Here is an 18,486-nt window from a genome sequence, read left to right as displayed (position 1 = left end):
AAAATATAATATGCCGACCGCCGTGTACCAAAAATCTTATATACCAGCCTCCGTATACCAAAAATCTTATATACTGGCCTCCATATACCAAAAATCTCAGATTCCAAACTCTGTGTACCAAGAAGCTCATAAACCAGCCTCCACATAATAAAAATTTCATGTGTCAGCCTCAGTACACAAAAAATATCATATATCAGCCTCTGTATACTAAAGAACCTCATATACCAGCCTCTGTATAAGAAAAATCTTACATACCAGCCTCCGTATACAAAAAATTGGTAATTGTGTAATATAACGGCGCCCGTTACGTAGTTAGCGTAGCGGCGCTGTCAGAATCAGTGTAGTGTACGTGCGGCCAGCGTAGTCAGCATCCCTGTCAGATTCGGCGTAGTGTTCCCGCGGCCAGCGTAGTCAGTCAGTGTTACGTACTCAGTCAGAGGTGAAGGTGAAGTGGCTGCATAATGGCTGCAGAACCTGTCACAATGTCCACCTTGCCGCAGACAGAGGAGGAGTCAGTGGTTTTCTTCCAGCAGCACCATATGCTGCCAGTGACACAAACCTGTGCTAATGGACACCCAATGCGCTTAAGTATTAAGGAGTGCATGTGGCGCTGCCATATTAAAACATGTCGGAAGAATGTGAGCCTCCGTGCGGCACATTGGTTCCCGGGTTGCCGTTTACCTTTCCTTACGCTTATACGGTTTATTTATTCATGGGCGGAGAAGCTCACAAGTATCAGTGTCTGTGAGCGACAACTTAAGTTGTCAAATAAAACAACGGTGCTGTATAATACCCTTATGCGGGAGGCCTGCACCGTGGACCTATTGTCACAGCCCCAACGCCGTGTTGGCGGTCCAGGGAAAATCGTTGAAGTCGACGAGAGCCTCATTGTACAGAGGAAAAGTCACGTGGGACGGAAGCTGCCTCAACAGTGGCTATTAGGAGGCATTTCCAGAGACACCGGTGGAAAGACCCTGATGGCCGCCATCAATCAATACATCAAACCGGGGACGACTATCTACTCCGATTGCTTGTGTGCCTATAACACCGAGCAGCTGGAGCAGGCAGGGCACCACCATGCTCGGGTGAATCACCGGCTTCATTTCAATGATCCGGAGACTGGGGTTCACACACAAAACATTGAGCGCCTTTGGGGATCCTGTAAATGGCGCAACAAACGTCAAAGGGGCACCGTGCGCCAGAATAATGTCTGGCGAGCATAGCGAGCCACCAAGCCCGAAGCGTGGCGAGTGCAGCGAGCCCCGTCAGGGGCCGCGGATTACTTTACATTTAATCTGCATCCCTGCGCTCGCCATGCTTTGGGCTGGTGTGGATAGTGGTGGTTTCAAATGGAGGCATATGCCAGTATGTAACATGGAGCACTGCTAAATGCCTCCTTTATTATGCATGAGACACACTTGCGTCCGCACCCCCTTTTTGTGCAGGAGATGCCACTCTACCGAACCCCTGTACCTTGCCGCAATAGTTACTCAGACGCAGGAGCGCCTCTCCGCCGGCACCCGCATGATCCCCTATTCGCCATCGTCCGCCAGCGGAGAGGGGATTATGCGGGTGCCGGTGCTGTGTGACAACAGGGACAGAGCCATGGACAACAGGGACAGAGCTATGGACGTGGGGGACAGAGCCGGGCTGCCGCAGAGTCCCTACGGTAACTACGCTAGGCAGCCGATGGGCTACGCTGACAGCATAGCTTAGGCTACGCAGAAAACGTAGCGTAGCCGGGCTCCGTGCTATTACACAAGTACCAAAAAATCTCATATACCAGCCTCCATATACCAAAAATATCATATTACAGCCTCCACATATCAAAAATCTTATGTACCAGCCTCCGTATACCAAAAATCTCATATACCAGCCTTTGTATCTCAAACATCTCATATACCAGAAACCGTATACCAATAATCTTATATGCCAGCCTCTGTATACAAAATAATCTCATATTACAACCTCTGTTTACCCATAGATCTCATATACCAGCCTCTGTATACCAAAAATCCTATATAACTGCCTCTGTATACCAAAAATCTCATATTACTGACTCATCACACCTAAAATCTCATACCAACCTCCGCCAACCAAAAATATCATATACCAGCCTCAGTACACAAAAACTCTCATATTTTAGCCTCTGTATACCATAAATCTCATACACCAGTCTCCGTATACCATAAATCACATATGCCAGCCTCCACATACCGAAAATCTCATATACCAGTCTCCATATATGAAAATCTCAAACACAGCCTTTGTATACCAAATCTCTAATATACCAGCCTCCACATACCAAAAATCTCATATACCAGCCTCCACATACCAAAAATCTCATATACCAGACTCCGTATACCAAAAATCTCATATACCAGACTCCGTATACCAAAAATCTCATATACCAGACTCCTTATACCATAACTCTTATAGTCCAGCCTCTGTATACCAAAAATTTCATATACCAGCCTCCGTATACCAAAAATACTACACACCCACCACCGTATACCAAAAATCTTACATACCAGCCTCCATATACCACAAATCTCATATGCCAGCCTCCATATACCAAAAATCTCATATTCCTCTGTATACAAAGGATCTCATTTACCGGCCTCCGTATCTCAAAAATCTCATATTCCTCTGTATACAAAGGATCTCATTTACCGGCCTCCGTATCTCAAAAATCTCATATGCCAGCCTCCGTATACCAAAAATCACATTGGCCAGTTCACGTATACCATAAATCTTATATACCAGCCTCCGCATACCAAAAATCTTATATGCCAGCCTCCGTAGACCAAAAATCTTATATACCAGCCTCCGTATACCAAAAATCGGTACTCTTTACCTAGAACGGCGCCCATCGCGGGCATTGCATGTACATCGCATGCCATTATAATGGCATGCGATGCGACCGATGCGATGCCCGCGATTTCACATAGAAATACATGTTAAAATGTAAATCGCGTCGGTCGCATCTCATGCGACCAAAAATCGCATACGATGCGACCGACACGATTACCGCGATTTCACATAGGAAACAATGTTAAATGGCCCAATTGACCCGATTTTACATAGGGAACAATGTTAAATGGCCCACAGAGGCCAAATAGCCACCCTCAAGTGTGAAATGGCCCCCCCAATTGTTAACGCCACCCCACGATCAACGTCAACCCGAAGCGTGGCGAGCGCAGCGAGCGCAGCGAGCCCGCGAGGGGCGGCGGTACGCGTCCTACAACCTTTTCATACCCCCACTATCCACGTGGGCGTGGAGTTGAGAAAAGAAAGTGTGGCGAGCGCAGCGAGCCACCGAGCCCGAAGCGTGGCGAGGGTAGCGAGCCCCGCGAGGGGACGCGGATACCTGTGGAGCCCGCGAGGGGACGCGGATACCTGTGAAGGTATCCGCGTCACCTCGCGGGCTCGCTGCGCTCGCCACACTTCGGGTTGACGTTAATCGTGGGGTGGCGTTAACAATTGGGGGGCCATTTCACACTTGAGGGTGCCTATTTGGGCTCTGTGGGCCATTTAACATTGTTCCCTATGTAAAATCGGGTCAATTGGGCCATTTAACATTGTTCCCTATGTGAAATCACGGTAATTGCGTTGGTCGCATCGCATGCGTTTTCTGGTCGCATGCGATGCGACCGACGCGATTTTTTACCTTGCGATGCCCAAGATCCAAATATTGGGCGCCGTTCTAGGTAAAGAGTACCCAAAAATCTTATATACTAGCCTCCGTATACCAAAAATGTACATACCAGCCTCCGTATACCAAAAATCTCATATACCAGCCTTTGTATATCAAACATCTCATATACCAGAAACTGTATACCAATAATCTCATATTACAACCTCTGTTTACCCATAGATCTCATATACCAGCCTCTGTATACAAAAAATCTTATATACCTGCCTGTGTATACCAAAAATCTCATATTACTGCCTCAGCACACCTAAAGTCTCATACCAACCTCCGCCAACCAAAAATATCATATTCCAGCCTCTGTATACAAAGGATCTGATATACCGGCCTCCGTATCCCAAAAATCTCATATGCCAGCCTCCGTATACCAAAAATCACATCGGCCAGTTTACGTATACCATAAATCTTATATACCAGCCTCGCCCTCCACATATCAAAATTCTCATATGCCAGCCTCTGCATACCAAAAATCTCATAATACCAGCCTCCGTATACCAATAATCTCATATTCCAGCCTCCGTATACCACAAATCTTACATACCAGCCTCCATATACCAAAAATCTTACATACCAGCCTCTATATAACAAAAATCTCATATACCAGCTTCCGTATATCAATCATCTCATATAGCAAATATCCGTATACCACAAATCTCATATTCCAGGCTCCGTATACTAAAAATCTAATATGCCGACCGCCGTGTACCAAAAATCTTATATACTTGCCTCCGTATACCAAAAATCTTATATACCGGCCTCCATATACCAAAAATCTCAGATTCCAAACTCTGTATACTAAAGAACCTCATATACCAGCCTCTGTATAAGAAAAATCTTACATACCAGCCTCCGTATACAAAAAATTGGTAATTGTGTAATATAACGGCGCCCGTTACGTAGTTAGTGTAGCGGCGCTGTCAGAATCAGTGTAGTGTACGTGCGGCCAGCGTAGTCAGCATCCCTGTCAGATTCGGCGTAGTGTTCCCGCGGCCAGCGTAGTCAGTCAGCGTTACGTACTCAGTCAGAGGTGAAGGTGAAGTGGCTGCATAATGGCTGCAGAACCTGTCACAATGTTCACCTTGCCGCAGACAGAGGAGGAGTCAGTGGTTTTCTTCCAGCAGCACCATATGCTGCCAGTGACACAAACTTGTGCTAATGGACACCCAATGCGCTTAAGTATTAAGGAGTGCAAGTGGCGCTGCCATATCAAAATGTGTCGGAAGAATGTGAGCCTCCGTGCGGCACATTGGTTCCCGTGTTGCCGTTTACCTTTCCTTACGCTTATACGGTTCATTTATTCATGGGCGGAGAAGCTCACAAGTATCAGTGTCTGTGAGCGACAACTTAAGTTGTCAAATAAAACAACAGTGCTGTATAATACCCTTATGCGGGAGGCCTGCACCGTGGACCTATTGTCACAGCCCCAACGCCGTGTTGGCGGTCCAGGGAAAATCGTTGAAGTCGACGAGAGCCTCTTTGTACAGAGGAAAAGTCACGTGGGACGGATGCTGCCTCAACAGTGGCTATTAGGAGGCATTTCCAGAGACACCGGTGGAAAGACCCTGATGGCCGCCATCAATCAATACATCAAACCAGGGACGACTATCTACTCCGATTGCTTGTGTGCCTATAAAACCGAGCAGCTGGAACAGGCAGGGCACCACCATGCTCGGGTGAATCACCGGTTTAATTTCATTGATCCGGAGACTGAGGTTCACACACAAAACATTGAGCGCCTTTGGGGATCCTGTAAATGGCGCAACAAACGTCAAAGGGGCACCGTGCGCCAAAATCTTGACTCCTACCTAAAGCAATTCATTTGGCGAAAGACTGTCAGCGCAGAAAACGCTTTTGATCGTATTCTTTATGCCCTTTCTGTGCTCCCAAAGGCCGATGCAGAATCAGAAAAATACCCCGCGAGGGGACGCGTTACACGTTCCCCCCCCCCGAACTTTTCATACCCCCACTATCCACGTTGGCGTGGAGTTGATTTTATAATGTCTGGCGAGCATAGCGAGCCACCGAGCCCGAAGCGTGGCGAGTGCATCGAGCCCCGCCAGGGGCCGCGGATTACTTTACATTTAATCTGCATCCCTGCGCTCGCCATGCTTTGGGCTGGCGTGGATAGTGGTGGTTTCAAATGGAGGCATATGCCAGTATGTAACATGGAGCACTGCCAAATGCCTCCTTTATTATGCATGAGACGCACTTGCGTCCGCACCCCCTTTTTGTGCAGGAGATGCCGCTCTACCGAACCCCTAACCCTGTCGGCAGGGTTACTGTACCTTGCCGCAATAGTTACTCAGACGCAGGAGCGCCTCTCCGCCGGCACCTGCATGATCCCCTCTCCGCCATCGTCCGCCAGCGGAGAGGGGATTATGCGGGTGCCGGTGCTGTGTGAGAGGCGCTCACTAGGCTTGCCATGGACAACAGGGACAGAGCCATGGACGCCGGGGACAGAGCCATGGACGTCGGGGACAGAGCCGGGCTGCCGCAGAGTCCCTACGCTAACTACGCTAGGCAGCCGATGGGCTACGCTGACAGCATAGCTTAGGCTACGCTGAAAACGTAGCGTAGCCGGGCACCGTGCTATTACACAAGTACCAAAAAATCTCATATACCAGCCTCCATATACCAAAAATATCATATTACAGCCTCCACATATCAAAAATCTTATGTACCAGCCTCCGTATACCAAAAAACTCACATACCAGCCTTAGTATGCCAATAATCTCATATATTAGCCTATGTATACCAAAAATCTCATATACTAGCCTCCGTATACCAAAAAACTCATACCAGCCTTAGTATGCCAATAATCTCATATACTAGCCTCCATATACCAAAAATCTCTTATGTCAGCCTCCGTATACTAAAATCTTATATACCAACCTCCGTATACCAAAAATCTCATATACTGTACAAGCCTCTGTATACCAACATTTTTCATATACCAGCCTCCGTGTTTTTCATAGGTCCCCTTCTTCGTTATTTTTTGTCATTACCCCACAAATAACCCCCCTCCTCCATCTCCTCCAACCACACGTACACTGCATAAGTTCTCCCGGCCAGGTGGTCTGGATATGCAGGAGTGCACCCAACTTGCCTGTACTGCATTCATTATTATTTGGGGGATGGGGTAACACTTGTGCCCTCATAATTCATCTCATCCTATATGTGAAGTACAGTATGAAACACTATAATGGCCTGGCAGTGAGTGATTGGTGGGCTTTGGGTGCTTATGGAGAAACATCTGCATAGATACATATGTATATAAATGGGTGTCACCTTCTGCCTTTGTTTGCGTTCCCCCACAGCCCCCACCTGCCTCCTGGTGACGCAGGGCTGTCTCTCTGCAGTGCAGAATGACTCATTGTAAGTCCGAGGAGAGTTTAATCACGGGAAGAAGGGGAGACAACAGCAATGTGTGGCTGTTTGTGTGCTCGCTGTGTGTGTGTGTTCACTGAGGGTGAGCATGCGCTGCAAGTGTGCACTCACACCCCTGGCCCTAGCGCGCCTGCGCCGTGTGTCCTCGCCTTCAGTCTGTAACAAGAAGAGATCAGGCTCTAACATCCATGGGCAGAGACTGAGACGTTCTCAAAGTGTCCCCCCCAAATATAACTTTTGTGAGGTGAAAATGAATAATGAGTCCCCCCTGGCAGTAATTGCACTGTCCTAGCTCACTTTAAGGGCCCGATTCGGACCAGATCGCTGGGCTGAGAATCATCAGAGCACTGCGGCGGCACGCCCAGAAAACGCAGTTTTGACACCCACAAACGGCCGCTGGCTGTCAATCTTCTTACAAGCGGTGGCTAGCCATTGCTGGCTTTGCTCTCAGGGGGACCACGCACATAAGAGGTTGTTCTATTATTGCTCAGGTGTGCAAGGCGTGTGTCCACGCATGTCCAGACTATGGCCCTCAAGCTGTTTATGAAACTACAAGTCCCATCATGCCTTGCCACAGTTTTGCTATTAGGGAATGCTAAAACTATGGCAAGGCATGCTGGGATGTGTAGTTTCACAACAGCTGGAGGGCCACAGTTTAGTCGTGCCTGCGTTATTCCTTAGAGGTGCTACAGGTCACCCTGAGAGTCCGAGACCAGACCAGAACCCAACAACAAGATGAATGTACCAGGCAGACGACCAACCCGAAAGGTTTGGTGAAAATAAGGATCTTTAAAAGCTCTCAAAGAATCTTTTAAGGCAAAATAAATGAAAGATGCAATATCTGTATGCGATTGTGTAGATAATAAGTGGTTATTACTTATTTGGTTTGCATTTAAAATCTCATAATAATCTGATACATTTAAAACCAGATTATACACAAAAATGTTTGTGGAACCTTCCTAAGATCCATCCATCTGCGACATGCGAGTACTGCGCCTGAGGTCGCAGCCCCGGATCGCCATAGCGACCAACCATTCGTGTCTCACGGTGTATGCAAACCTTGGTCAGTCAGAGTCTTCATATGTTAAGTTGTTGAGAGTAATCTTACATATATACGTGCACCTTCCACATCTTTTGATGGTCGCGACCATTGAAAGATGGGGGATCGAAAAATGTGGGTGCGCCTGAGTAAGCTTGCGCAGACTGGCCGAGGGCTGCGATAGATGCTTGCAATGTTGATCCGATGTTGCATCTTTGGATACAGCGCTCAGACTGCAGATGCTGGCAGGAGTCACCGATTTCCTACAGATGCCTCCTGCTACATTTGCGTTGTATTTGTACGGTATTGGCCAATCACCTCTCTGTGGCTGCACAATACAGTGCCAATCAGAATCAGGCACACTGTCCTTTTCTGGACATTTGATTGGTGCTAACCAAACACCTACAGTACTTGCTTCTAAAGGTGCCCATACACTAGTAAGATTTATCTTCAGATCTGGCTGGTTGTAACAAAAACATGGTTATGGATGAGTGACAGTTTGTAAGTTTTCCAGCATTTCCAATCAAATGGTCAACTGTCATTTGCTCTCATCCATAACCAGGATTTTGTTCCAACCAGCCAGATCTGCAGATAAATCTGCATGTGTATGGCCACCTTTAGAAGTCTGCACCTGCCTGTACTCTGCACCCACCAGATAAGTGCCAATCACTACTGCATTCCCTGTCTGTCCTGAGTTGGAGCCAAGGGTCACAAGCTCCCCGTCTGGGACAGATTAAATGACCGGTGATAAAACAGCCAGCCAGCTCCTAACTGGCATTTTTCAAAAACAGCCTTTAGCAAGGCAGTTAGGGGCTGAGGGCTGGTACTTTTTCTCTCTACGAGTATTAGTAAATAGACCCTTGGTCCCCTTCAGGGCCAGATTGAATTGCTAATTGAAGCTTTGAGGCTAATTGCATCCAGGACGCAGTATAATCTCTATGACCCACAAGGGGCAATGTAAGCCTAATTTGGATGGCTTCGGACCAGTGACCTCAGTTTTGGGTGCCCCGAGTAATGGGCACAGGTCCCTCTAACAAGCTGGCTAATAGCCATATAGATATATACAATGTATCCGGTTGACAGATCTATGACGTGTAGATGGTTGTCAACAGTTACATGTTTTTCACGTTTTTTTGTGCGGAATGTGAGATTATATTAGTGTGCCGAGCGCAGTGAGCCATGCAAGGGGACACTGTGCACATTTACAGTGTCCCCTGGGACCCCTTTGACATTTGACACAAAAAAACGTGAAAAACTCATGTCAACCGTGTGACCGTCGACCACTGCGTCTAACTTTCATTCCTGTTGATCTAGAAGCGGTCAACTAAGGGTGGTCAACTATAACACGGTTGGTCATCTATACCATAACCATATACAGTACAGACAGCTCGGGACTAGCAGTCATCTTTGCTAAGGATTCTGCACTATCGTCTCTCTTTCTCCGCTGAGCCGAACGTCTCCATAAATCTGAGCAGAGCGGAGAGCGAGAGTGAGGTATACAGTGTGGCACAGACAGAACCTCATTATCTAGCTGTTATCTAGCTGTGTGTCTGTCTCCGCTGTTTCTTATCACGGAGCTGGAGACACAGGAATGTTTGGAAGGTTTTCCCTGACACCTTTTATTCTTTACATAATGCCTCATCTTTGATGATAGCGTTCTCTAAATCGCTTTCTTAGCGCATTTCGCAGATTGTAAATCTTGGCACAGCTTCTACGGTAAAAACGGAACGACTATTAACCCTTTGCAGTCCACTTTTTTTGCAGTTCAAACAGTCTGGTTTAAATGTTTAAATTAATTGTCATTTTTTTTTTTTATTCAAAAATGGTCTACATTGAATGTTGAATGATGTTAATGTTCTTCTTTTAAACTGGCTCACCACTGGATCTGCGACTAGCGCTAGGGCTGTTGAACCTGACTAGACGCTGGACCTGAAAGGGTTAAGAACTACTGTACCCAACATTTATGTGTTCTCTGCGGTGTCACAACTTAAACTGGGTTAATAAAATGTCTGGTTGCGATCCGGCTTCGTAATATGGATTTAATACCCTAATAAGTTGAATTTGCTGTGTGAAATACAGTAGCCATCAACTACGAAGCCTCTTACTAACGGGCAACATGAAGACCTTGGAGCTCAATGATCAATACCAACCGTTTCCCACCATCGCAAATTGGCTGACTCAAACGGTCCAAAACACCATCAATATTTCTACCCTGTGGGTTCCTGCCTTTGGGGATAATTTTTCAGAGACACCAGACCCACTTACCTGTGAACACAATTTGCCAAAGATGACCCCCTACCTTACTGGGATGTACAACTACTGAAAATATTAACAAATTCAACACCAGGCTAATACAAATGGGCACAAGGTGGAAAATGTTGACCAGTCACACATAACTACGTAGCCTCACCTTGCTAAATCATATGAAACTCTACTAGGAACTTCCACATACTCTATTAAACCAATCCCTCTACTCTCAGCCCAGAAACAGTCATTATCTATCTACCTTTATCTTCCTACCAACTGCTTACTCCTAGCCCTAGACATGTAATCATCCCATGGAGATCTACAGTGATACAGTTCCCCCATGTTTTAGCCCGGTGGTAGAAACTTGATGGCCATGTTTCGGATGGACCAAGTTGTGGTACAGTATCATGGGAAAGTTAGAACTATGGACAGATGACCACACACATGTCAAAACACATTTCAGAGCTCTTGATAAGTACTCGGTTCCCAACAACCTAACATGTAGATCTCTGAAGTTTCTGCACCCACCCATTTTTGTGAATGGGTGAAGTGATGGACAGTTACTTGGAGGATAGGACGAATGTGGCCAAAAGAAAGCATACATGTTACTATTACCAAATTCTCAGCTTGTCATGGTGACCAAGGCCCACCACAAGTCAGCGTGCCAAGACAAGAAGGGCTATCGCATTGTATGGTGACCATGGGGGGAGATGTATTAAACCTTTCAGAGAGATAAAGTACCAACCAATCAGCAGCTAAAGGCCACTTTACAGCTTGTGTTTAAAATATGACTCATTGGTTGGTACTTTATCTCTCTCCAGCTTTGATCTGGTTAGAGATGCTAAGAGCCAAGTTTCAAGAAGCATTCATCCTAAAAAGGTGAAGGACTCCATCAGGGATGGTGTGGTGGTAATTTTGTGGATGTGTCGGAACTGATAAAAAGAGTGGATTGCAGGGAGACATGAAGAAAGGGTCGGTGAGAGTAGAGTTAAAATGAGAGTAAATAAAGAGAAACAAGAGGAGAGGTGAAACTATGAAGATAATTAATCTGCAAAGCCTACCTAAGGCAAGAGGATGACACCGTGAGATAATGGCCATCAGGAACGTTCTAAAGAACTAGGGAAAAACGTGCAGTAAAGACAGAGATTAGGATAATATGTCATAGTCCTTTAGTCTGATCACCCTGCGGAGTCTACGCTGCTTTGTTACTTAGGAATAAAACTGTTACGGTTCTAAGCTATGGAAGTAATACAGCTAAAGTTGCTTAACATTAATCTACTGGTGTAGTGGGCAGGAAATTGGCTGTTTGCTAATAAATAGAAAAAAGTCCTACAAAACATGTCTATCTTATGGGGGACTTCTGACTTTCAGCACCACGGACAGCGCATAACAGAATAGTTTCCTCAGCCTTTACCGGGTGTGCACCAAAGGGTCAATAGTCAAGAGTTCGACCCCAAAAGGTTGACAGGTACACAGATGACACAGATGGAAAATGTTGACATAGACAATAGATTAACATAAGCAAAAGGTCTACAGGAAAAAAGGTAGACGCATGTACACTTCGATGTGAGTTTTTCACGATTTTTGTGTGTCAATGCCAAATCCTGTGGACACGGATATGGACAAATTACCCACACATAGCGGGCATCGGGCCCCCCCCGGGGGGGGGGGCATCGGGGCACTTTACTGTTTTCAATTGTAGTCCAGGTGGATCGTAACGGCAAAACAAAATAAATTGTGAAAGAATTGTGAAAAACTCACTAAATCGTGAAAAACTCATGTCAACCTTTTCAAGCATCTACCACTGGCATGTCGACATTTTACTGAGGTCAACTTTTTACCAATCTAGTGTATGCCCTAGTGTATGTCCTAGTGTATGTCCTATGTATCTAGTTTTGCCATCTAGTGTATGCCGGCCTTTTGGCAATGTCCACCTAGTGCATGTCAACCAAATGGTGTTGACCTATTGACCATCGACATGTCCTTGGGATACCGCCTATACCAATGTGTCCTTGGATGTGAACTCTTCTGAGACATAAACATTCCACTGGCAATATACGGAACGAGTTATCTATATTAGTAACTGTCACATTAATAACCGGCTCCCTCAAGGAACACATTGCAGCGCGTCTGCCAGTGAATCAGTTATTAATACATTTGAGCTGCATCTGAAGATGCCGCTCGTTCCCATAGGCAAACGCTGAAACGTTTTCGGAGTTCCACATTCAGTCCCTAATGATGAATGGGCTCATTACTAGAAACATGGGGAAACACTGATCCCATGCATGGGCCTCTTTGATGATGCTGTAACCTGTATATACTTTACCCACATTGCTGGAAATGATCGGAAACACACGGGGGAAGGGGGGGGGGGGGTGTTATGTGAACCCAATTTCCAGGAGCCTCACAACCATTCCAGGTGGGTTGGCAATCCAGAGTAATCTATCTATTTATATATATATAAAAGGCTAACTACTCCTCACCTCTATGAGTTGAAGTACAGCCAGTGACCACTAGAAGCCACTAGATGGACCAAATTACTTCTTTGTGTGCTGTAGTAACAGAAAGTGATAGCCATTTTTGCAGGGACACTGATCTATTTCAAACTTGATGGATATGGAGAGTGGGAGCTGTGAAGACAGAGATTGGAGGTTGGAGCAGACAGGGGCTGGGGGTGTGGTGGAGGGTTTGTGGACTAAAAAACTGTCACAGCTCAAAGATAAAAGTTAAAACTGTCACAGCTCAAAATGTAAGTACATTGCAAAAGCCGTCATTAGTATGTGTAAAATGTATAATTCAAGTCCATAGGCTAAAACATGAACATCAATGCATTGTAATTTTGCCACAGTGCACCCTAGAGATCAAGTAACCCTATCCCAGTATGTAATGACACCCGCAACTGATCTATAACAATCCCCAGCATTTCCTTTTCACTTGTAGACACACGGCCGGAGAGGCTGCCTGACCCTGAGATACATAGAGAGGAAATTACTAAGATGTGAGTTCTATTTCACATAGGATGTTGGACAACCAATCAGAATCTACTTCTTATTTTTTAGCACCCTCTAGTACAGGGGTGGCCAAAATTGTCCTCAAGATCTACCAACGGTGCATGTTTTCCAGGCAACCTGGGGATCTATAGTAGGAATGACAGCAGCAGGTTTTAAAATGTGACAGTTAGTAATGACTACAGCTGTGCACCAGCTAGGTAACCTGGAAAACGTGGACCGTTGGTAGATCTCGAGGACCGGTTTGGCCACCCCTGCTCTAGAACCTTGATGGCTAACCTTTGGCACTCCAGCTGTTGTTGAACTACACATCCCAGCATGCTCTGCAGCAGATTTAGTTTGGCCAAATAGCAAAACTGAAGCAGAGCATGCTGGGATGTGCAGTTCAACAACAGCTGGAGTGTCAAGGATAGCCATCGAGGCTCTAGAAGATAATAGATAGTATCTGATTGGTTGCCCAGAGCAACATCCAATGTGAAGTAGAACTGCCACCTAAGTATATTCCCCCCTTTAATGATTTTTGCCATTATAGGGTCTGTGATAAATGTCCCTTTTTTCACACAAATGAAGAGGATTGAAGGCAGCCTCATGTATCTATCTATATCTATATATCCCTGCATTTATTAACAGCGACTTTGCGGATTCCGATTATCGGCAGGAGCTGAATTATAAGTAAGCGATGTTTAAATAAGATCTTAGAACATTTCCCTGCTCTGTTCTCCCGAGGGATCTCGGCACCTCTGATGTAAATGTCTCATTGATACCTATGGCTGGTGCACGCAGAGTGTGAAGTTAGCTTATCACAGTGGAGAAATAATTCACTGCGTAGCGTCTGTTTCCCACAGATACCGAACATAATTTCACAGCGCGCTGCACCAATTGCGTAAGGATGACATACTTCACCTTCTCATTACACGCTTGTTACCCCCGCGTTATACAATGCTAATTGTCTGACACTCACGTGGACACTGCGCTAGAAGGAAAGCAACACACCCAGCGTCACCGCACAAATACTAAGACCACGTCCCGGTACACATAACCGGAACACACACCTTCACTACACAACCTGTCACCTGCACTGCTCAAGTGCACAGATACCCACCAAGTTTCGTACGCAATGCCAACAGATTTGATGCCCACTGAGTGATGCCCACTCCTGCAGGGCTTGCTCTGACTAACCTGACCAGACACAAATTGCGAGGGCACACAGACACACATGTAACATACTGTAGACGTGTAGTGAGACACCACCTCCCACACACAAACTGCGGTAACACGCCCACACACTCTGCGGCGATGATGCCGCATTGCGACAAAACAATGAGGCAAACATGCGAGTCACAACTAGCCCACTCCAATGCCAGAGAGAAACAGGTATAAGAGAGACGAAAGAGGTAATGAGCTGTTTTCAGCAAAACCCTAAAAGGACATGTCAATTTTGTGTAATGATCTGCAAGATCTCACAGGAAATGGAGTAAAGGAGCGATGCTCTGCAGGAGTATCAAGGGTGGTATAAGGGAGTTGGGAGATTTACGAACAACCCATAAATTAATTCATTATCATTAGTCATGTTCCTGGCTGGGCATTGCCCAGGTACAGGAGAGTTGTGGTAGTGAAGGGGGTTAAATAAGAGGGCGTTGAGATGGATCAAAAAGTCTGGGGGACAGACATGTTCATCGCAGTGTTTTGGATAAAACTTATTTCTGTAATATAAATATATTCAGTACAATGGACTCAAACAATACAATGGACTCAACAATACAATGTTCATATTTCTTTGTCCTCTGAAGGGTTACAGAGTAACAGTTCACAGCCTTCTGCTAGAATTGTTATTGTCTGTATGTTTCCAATAAAACTGCAATCATGTTGAAAAATTTTAGTGGAAAAATACATAAATGGTGTGTGGCACTGATCTCGTTATAGCCGAACACCTGGCACGGCAGGAGAAGTGGAGCAATGCTCTGTGGATTTCCATCAAGGAAAGATTAATAAAGCAATGCTCTGCAGTCATCCAGAACAATGAAGATCAATGGTTTGCGGATGTCAAGGTCGTGAGGTGAGGATGGAAAAAAATCTGTTCTTATCACAGAGGGTCTACCAGGCGACACATTTTAAATAACCTGCAATAGTCTGCAGGCAATGGAATGAGACATGTCAAAGACACTGCATCTGTCTGCAAACTGATTGGATAATAAAGGGTTAAGAAAAGTCTAGTTTGCAGTGGAGCGATGGCCTGAAGATTGATATTTAAATTGGGGAGTGATGCTCTGCAGATCCACGGAAGGGCATAAATCACAATGGGCAAGGGTATTAGGAATACCGATCTAAGGAAGGATGGTCTGCAGAGGTGGAAGCATCCTCGTGTAAGCATGCTCTGTGAATATTTGCATAGAAAGTTAGCAAGCATGTTCTGCAGAGGGTGGCGATGATCTGCAGAGGTAGCTATGGAAAGATCCCAGATATGATAGGAATGATGCATTTCCATGCTAAGAATTGAGGGTTACTAGGGTAACTATAGTCATTGGATATTGGGTTTTAACAAGACAACATCATGCTTTGCAGATATAACAAGAGACCACTCTAAGAGAGTGATGCTCTGCAGACCCCAGGATGGACTGTTACTAACACAGGGGGCTCTGCAAGCTGAAAATAACCAATGCACAAAGACAACGAGTCTCTGCAAATCTTACAGTAATAAGACACTAAAGCAATGTGGCTCTGCAGAACTACACACCGAAGTGATGCTCTGCAGATGTGAGGCAGTGGGTAATGCTCTGCAAATCATGACATGGAAAAGCACTAATCGTTGGTGTCAGATCCATGTCTGCTACATACTGCAGCAGCGCAAGGCTTAGCCACCTACAGCTCCCTGCCAGGCTCGGCGGTGACAGGGGCTGTGTTGTTTGCAGGTTGATATAAAGACTCAGTAATTATATGATGTGTGATGTGGGAAGGGACAAAACCTAGTAGCAAAGGTATCAGGGTTCTCTGAGCAGCCATCCAGCTGAGATGCTGCACATGACACCTCCCGACAACAGTGCAGAACAGGGACGCCAGCTTTACAAGTGTATAGCAGGCAAGGAAGAGAGGGAACACAATGGCACTCACATCTGGAGTAATTAATGTCATCGTTAGTAAAACAGGAGAACTTACCAAAACTCTGAGACTCTGGAACTGGAGGATGTAGCGCAGGACAAGAACCAGGCACTATGGATGGAGAGGGATGAGTGAGTAGGAGACATGAGAGGGGAACAGTCATAGCCCCCAAAAGTTCTACAGAGCAGAGTGAGAGGAGTGGAAGGAGAGATGGACTAAGGGCAACACAAGGATGAGACAGAGATAAGGACTATGGACAGAGATAGACAGATGACACAGAGAGAGAGAGAGATAACAAGACACAAAAGTGGTTTCACAGGGCATGGATGGAAATCTGCAGTCTGTAGATGAAATATGTGACTCATCCAGAGGAGACTCAACAGGGGAGGAGAGAGCCTTGATGGTGGGAGATGATGAGAGGAGACTCACATGTACTGTAGGCTATAAGAGAAACAACCTGCTCAATGGTTCATACTCAGTAGTACTGTATATACACAGACATATATATATGTGCTGCATTGTGTACATAGAGCTACTATGACCCCCCCCCCCCCCACCACAGCACAGACCCCCCCCCCCCCCCCACCCCACCCCCTCCTGCTGAGCAGGTATGTGTCCTTGCCCTCATCTCTCACCCCTTATTCTATCTGTCACTCCCAGGCCTGCTTCACAGCTGGAGACAGACGCAATGCTGACGTCACCGGACGGCTTTCTTCCCCTCATCTGCAAATGACAATGAGAGAGGGAGAGAGGGAGGGGGAGGAGGGGAGAGATTAGTGATTCATTCTTCTGCTACCTAGATGTGTATATATATGTGTCCCTGTGTTTACATGGTCCTCTATGACACTCATTATGTCTGTGCATTCACCCGTCTCATATCTATCTATCTATCTATCTATCTATCTATCTACTGTATGTATGTATGTATGTATGTATCTATCTATCTACTGTATGTATGTATGTATGTATGTATGTATGTATGTATGTATGTATCTATCTATCTACTGTATGTATCTATCTATTTTCTGTATCTATACATTGCATCTATCTATCTATCTATCTATCTATCTATCTATCTATCTATCTATCTATCTGTTGTATGTATCTATCCATTGTATGTATGTATCTATCTCTCTATCTATCTATTGTATGTATGTATGTATCCATCTTTCTATCATCTATCTATCTACATATGTATGTATGTATGTATGTATGTATGTATCTATCTATCTATCTATCTATTTATCCATTGTATGTATCTATCTATTTATCCATTGTATGTATCTACCTATCCATCCATCCATCCATCTATACCCCCCCCCCCCCCCCTTTCCCCTCCCATGTCTCTCTGCCTCTACCTGTCTGTCTCCTCTCTATACAGCTTCCTGTATGGAACCTAAATCCTGAACACAGTATGCAGCAGATCAGATGGAGAAGATGGGGGAAAGGAACTGTGAAGAATTGCAGACAGACATCCAAGGCAGGCAGAGATGACAGATAGACAGACAGACAGACAGACATCATGGAGACACGGGAAGAGCGGCTAGACGGAGCGGGGAGAGCAATGGCACAGCATGGGGTGAGGCTGCAGTGCTAATAGTTGGGGGGGGGGGGGGGGCTGCACCCAGAGATTGAACAGCTGAAGGACCTGCCAATGAGACAGTAACACAGGAAATAACAAATTATATGCATGTATGGAAACATGTAAGGTGCAGAGGTATGTCCACAAGTCTTGCATATTCCGCCATGTAAGTACATTGCAGCATCTCACATATATGTCTGGAAACACCAGCAGCCAATCAGCACGTCTCCGCAGCCTGGAGTAAATCTGGAAGGTTCATTCATGATTTTTTTTTATCCTCTCTCTCTCTCTCTCTTCATTGACTCATTCATGCTTTTCCCTTCTCATTTACCCCTCCCTCCTCCACCCCCCCAACCCATTCACACAACAGTACCCACAGCTCCGAGCATGCGCCGTCCAGCTCCAGGCAGGGCAG

General features: G+C 45.7%; 1 long non-coding RNA gene across 1 annotated transcript in view; it reads right to left on the bottom strand.

The window, feature by feature from the left end:
• LOC146075824 (uncharacterized) overlaps positions 1-18,391 on the bottom strand; it is a 78,596-nt gene extending 60,205 nt beyond the window's left edge. The window contains exons 1-3 of the long non-coding RNA XR_014473639.1: positions 18,261-18,391; positions 17,125-17,212; positions 16,547-16,600 (exon numbers count right to left, since the gene is read on the bottom strand). This is a non-coding gene — a long non-coding RNA (uncharacterized LOC146075824). The remainder of the gene's footprint in view (positions 1-16,546; positions 16,601-17,124; positions 17,213-18,260) is intronic.
• Positions 18,392-18,486: the final 95 nt, after the last annotated feature.

Source organism: Crinia signifera, chromosome 4 (genome assembly GCF_055691185.1).
Source record: "Crinia signifera chromosome 4, ASM5569118v1, whole genome shotgun sequence".
Classification (NCBI taxonomy): domain Eukaryota; kingdom Metazoa; phylum Chordata; class Amphibia; order Anura; family Myobatrachidae; genus Crinia; species Crinia signifera.
Note: the sequence above shows the minus strand (reverse complement) of the source record. Positions and strands in the feature narration are given on the sequence as shown.